Source organism: Euprymna scolopes, chromosome 46, assembly GCF_053919585.1.
Source record: "Euprymna scolopes isolate OS-2025 chromosome 46, ASM5391958v1, whole genome shotgun sequence".
NCBI classification, from domain to species: domain Eukaryota; kingdom Metazoa; phylum Mollusca; class Cephalopoda; order Sepiida; family Sepiolidae; genus Euprymna; species Euprymna scolopes.
Genome location: NC_136527.1, coordinates 77,297,648 through 77,303,553, shown reverse-complemented (window position 1 = coordinate 77,303,553; position 5,906 = coordinate 77,297,648).

Here is a 5,906-nt window from a genome sequence, read left to right as displayed (position 1 = left end):
ACCCTTAACTAAGAGAATATTGACACATTGCAAAAATTGAAATTTCTTATGAACACGGACATGTCGGGTTTTGCCTATTTTTGAGGGTGCCCGATTTTGATGCATTTATACACATTTCCTTAAGAATACTAGTGTCATGATGTATTTCCTATGTAGTTTTGTCCGATGTTCTATGAGTTAACCCCTTAACTAAGAGAATATTGACACATTGCAAACATTGAAATTTCTTATGAACACGGACATGTCGGGTTTTGCCTATTTTGGAGGGTTCCCATTAGGATGCATTTATACACATTTCCTTAAGAATACTAGTGTCATGATGTATTTCCTACGTAGTTTTGTCCTATTTTCTATGAGTTAAACACTAAACTAAGAGAATATTGACACATTGCAAAAATTGAAATTTCTTATGAACACGGACCTGTCGGGTTTTGCCTATTTTTGAGGGTTCCCGATTTTGATGCCTTTATACACATTTCCTTAAGAATACTAGTGTCATGATGTATTTCCTATGTGGTTTTGTCCTATTTTCTATGAGTTAAACCCTAAACTAAGAGAATATTGACACATTGCAAAAATTGAAATTTCATATGAACACGGACCTGTCGGGTTTTGCCTATTTTTGAGGGTTCCCATTAAGATGCATTTATACACATTTCCTTAAGAATACAAGTGTCGTTATGTATTTCCTATGTAGTTTTGTCCGATTTTCTATGAGTTAAACCCTAAACTAAGAGAATATTGACACATTGCAAAAATTGAAATTTCTCATGAACACGGACCTGTCGGGTTTTGCCTATTTTTGAGGGTTCCCATTAAGATGCCTTTATACACATTTCCTTAAGAATACTAGTGTCATGATGTATTTCCTATGTAGTTTTGTCCGATGTTCTATGATTTAAACCCTAAACTAAGAGAATATTGACACATTGCAAAAATTGAAATTTCTTATGAACACGGACCTGTCGGGTTTTGCCTATTTTTGAGGGTTCCCGATTTTTATGCATTTATACACATTTCCTTAAGAATACTAGTGTCATGATGTATTTCCTATGTAGTTTTGTCCGATTTTCTATGAGTTAAACCCTTAACTAAGAGAATATTGACACATTGCAAAAATTGAAATTTCTTATGAACACGGACATGTCGGGTTTTGCCTATTTTTGAGGGTTCCCGATTTTGATGCATTTATACACATTTCCTTAAGAATACTAGTGTCATGATGTATTTCCTATGTAGTTTTGTCCGATGTTCTATGAGTTAACCCCTTAACTAAGAGAATATTGACACATTGCAAAAATTGAAATTTCTTATGAACACGGACCTGTCGGGTTTTGCCTATTTTTGAGGGTTCCCATTAAGATGCATTTATACACATTTCCTTAAGAATACTAGTGTCATGATGTATTTCCTACGTAGTTTTGTCCTATTTTCTATGAGTTAAACCCTAAACTAAGAGAATATTGACACATTGCAAAAATTGAAATTTCTTATGAACACGGACCTGTCGGGTTTTGCCTATTTTTGAGGGTTCCCGATTTTGATGCATTTATACACATTTCCTTAAGAATACTAGTGTCGTTATGTATTTCCTATGTGGTTTTGTCCTATTTTCTATGAGTTAAACCCTAAACTAAGAGAATATTGCCACATTGCAAAAATTGAAATTTCTTATGAACACGGACCTGTCGGGTTTTGCCTATTTTTGATAGTTCCCATTAAGATGCATTTATACACATTTCCTTAAGAATACAATTGGCGTGTTGTATTTCCTATGTAGTTTTGTTCGATTTTCTATGAGTTAAACCCTAAACTAAGAGAATATTGACACATTGCAAAAATTGAAATTTCTCATGAACACGGACCTGTCGGGTTTTGCCTATTTTTGAGGGTTCCCATTAAGATGCCTTTATACACATTTCCTTAAGAATACTAGTGTCATGATGTATTTCCTATGTAGTTTTGTCCGATTTTCTATGATTTAAACCCTAAACTAAGAGAATATTGACACATTGCAAAAATTGAAATTTCTTATGAACACGGACCTGTCGGGTTTTGCCTATTTTTGAGGGTTCCCGATTTTGATGCATTTATACACATTTCCTTAAGAATACTAGTGTCATGATGTATTTCCTATGTAGTTTTGTCCGATTTTCTATGAGTTAAACCCTTAACAAAGAGAATATTGACACATTGCAAAAATTGAAATTTCTTATGAACACGGACATGTCGGGTTTTGCCTATTTTTGAGGGTTCCCGATTTTGATGCATTTATACACATTTCCTTAAGAATACTAGTGTCATGATGTATTTCCTATGTAGTTTTGTCCGATGTTCTATGAGTTAACCCCTTAACTAAGAGAATATTGACACATTGCAAAAATTGAAATTTCTTATGAACACGGACATGTCGGGTTTTGCCTATTTTGGAGGGTTCCCATTAGGATGCATTTATACACATTTCCTTAAGAATACTAGTGTCATGATGTATTTCCTACGTAGTTTTGTCCTATTTTCTATGAGTTAAACCCTAAACTAAGAGAATATTGACACATTGCAAAAATTGAAATTTCTTATGAACACGGACCTGTCGGGTTTTGCCTATTTTTGAGGGTTCCCGATTTTGATGCCTTTATACACATTTCCTTAAGAATACTAGTGTCATGATGTATTTCCTATGTGGTTTTGTCCTATTTTCTATGAGTTAAACCCTAAACTAAGAGAATATTGACACATTGCAAAAATTGAAATTTCTTATGAACACGGACCTGTCGGGTTTTGCCTATTTTTGAGGGTTCCCATTAAGATGCATTTATACACATTTCCTTAAGAATACTAGTGTCATGATGTATTTCCTATGTAGTTTTGTCCGATTTTCTATGATTTAAGCCCTAAACTAAGAGAATATTGACACATTGCAAAAATTGAAATTTCTTATGAACACGGACCTGTCGGGTTTTGCCTATTTTTGAGGGTTCCCGATTTTGATGCATTTATACACATTTCCTTAAGAATACTAGTGTCATGATGTATTTCCTATGTAGTTTTGTCCGATTTTCTATGAGTTAAACCCTAAACTAAGAGAATATTGACACATTGCAAAAATTGAAATTTCTTATGAACACGGACCTGTCGGGTTTTGCCTATTTTGGAGGGTTCCCATTAAGATGCATTTCTACACATTTCCTTTAGAATACAATTGTCGTTTTGTATTTCCTATGTAGTTTTGTTCGATTTTCTATGAGTTAAACCCTAAACTAAGAGAATATTGACACATTGCAAAAATTGAAATGTCTCATGAACACGGACCTGTCGGGTTTTGCCTATTTTTGAGGGTTCCCGATTTTGATGCATTTATACACATTTCCTTAAGAATACTAGTGTCGTTATGTATTTCCTATGTGGTTTTGTCCTATTTTCTATGAGTTAAACCCTAAACTAAGAGAATATTGACACATTGCAAAAATTGAAATTTCTTATGAACACGGACATGTCGGGTTTTGCCTATTTTGGAGGGTTCCCATTAAGATGCCTTTATACACATTTCCTTAAGAATACTAGTGTCATGATGTATTTCCTATGTAGTTTTGTCCTATTTTCTATGAGTTAAACCCTAAACTAAGAGAATATTGACACATTGCAAAAATTGAAATTTCTTATGAACACGGACATGTCGGGTTTTGCCTATTTTGGAGGGTTCCCATTAAGATGCATTTATACACATTTCCTTAAGAATACTAGTGTCATGATGTATTTCCTATGTAGTTTTGTCCGATTTTCTATGATTAAAACCCTAACCTAAGAGAATATTGACACATTGCAAAAATTGAAATTTCTTATGAACATGGACCTGTCGGGTTTTGAGTATTTTAGAGGGTTCCCGATTTTGATGCATTTATACACATTTCCTTAAGAATACTAGTGTCATGATGTATTTCCTATGTAGTTTTGTCCGATTTTCTATGATTTAAACCCTAAACTAAGAGAATATTGACACATTGCAAAAATTGAAATTTCTTATGAACACGGACCTGTCGGGTTTTGCCTATTTTTGAGGGTTCCATTAAGATGCCTTTATACGCATTTCCTTAAGAATACTAGTGTCATGATGTATTTCCTATGTAGTTTTGTCCGATTTTCTATGATTTAAACCCTAAACTAAGAGAATATTGACACATTGCAAACATTGAAATTTCTTATGAACACGGACCTGTCGGGTTTTGCCTATTTTTGAGGGTTCCCATTAAGATGCATTTATACACATTTCCTTAAGAATACTAGTGTCATGATGTATTTCCTATGTAGTTTTGTCCGATTTTCTATGAGTGAAACCCTTAACTAAGAGAATATTGACACATTGCAAAAATTGAAATTTCTTATGAACACGGACCTGTCGGGTTTTGCCTATTTTTGAGGGTTCCCATTAAGATGCATTTATACACATTTCCTTAAGAATACTAGTGTCATGATGTATTTCCTTTGTAGTTTTGTCCGATTTTCTATGAGTTAAACCCTAAACTAAGAGAATATTGACACATTGCAAAAATTGAAATTTCTTATGAACACGGACCTGTCGGGTTTTGCCTATTTTTGAGGGTTCCCATAAGGATGCCTTTATACACATTTCCTTAAGAATACTAGTGTCATGATGTATTTCCTATGTAGTTTTGTCCGATTTTCTATGAGTTAAACCCTAAACTAAGAGAATATTGACACATTGCAAAAATTGAAATTTCTTATGAACACGGACCTGTCGGGTTTTGCCTATTTTTGAGGGTTCCAATTAAGATGCATTTATACACATTTCCTTAAGAATACTAGTGTCATGATGTATTTCTTATGTAGTTTTGTCCGATTTTCTATGAGTTAAACCCTAAACTAAGAGAATATTGACACATTGCAAAAATTGAAATTTCTTATGAACACGGACCTGTCGGGTTTTGCCTATTTTTGATAGTTCCCATTAAGATGCCTTTATACACATTTCCTTAAGAATACTAGTGTCATGATGTATTTCCTTTGTAGTTTTGTCCGATTTTCTATGAGTTAAACCCTAAACTAAGAGAATATTGACACATTGCAAAAATTGAAATGTCTCATGAACACGGACCTGTCGGGTTTTGCCTATTTTTGAGGGTTCCCGATTTTGATGCATTTATACACATTTCCTTAAGAATACTAGTGTCGTTATGTATTTCCTATGTGGTTTTGTCCTATTTTCTATGAGCTTAACCCTAAACTAAGAGAATATTGACACATTGCAAAAATTGAAATTTCTTATGAACACGGACATGTCGGGTTTTGCCTATTTTGGAGGGTTCCCATTAAGATGCCTTTATACACATTTCCTTAAGAATACTAGTGTCATGATGTATTTCCTATGTAGTTTTGTCCTATTTTCTATGAGTTAAACCCTAAACTAAGAGAATATTGACACATTGCAAAAATTGAAATTTCTTATGAACACGGACATGTCGGGTTTTGCCTATTTTGGAGGGTTCCCATTAAGATGCATTTATACACATTTCCTTAAGAATACTAGTGTCATGATGTATTTCCTACGTAGTTTTGTCCTATTTTCTATGAGTTAAACCCTAAACTAAGAGAATATTGACACATTGCAAAAATTGAAATTTCTTATGAACACGGACCTGTCGGGTTTTGCCTATTTTTGAGGGTTCCCGATTTTTATGCATTTATACACATTTCCTTAAGAATACTAGTGTCGTTATGTATTTCCTATGTGGTTTTGTCCTATTTTCTATGAGTTAAACCCTAAACTAAGAGAATATTGACACATTGCAAAAATTGAAATTTCTTATGAACACGGACATGTCGGGTTTTGCCTATTTTGGAGGATTCCCATTAAGATGCATTTATACACATTTCCTTAAGAATACTAGTGT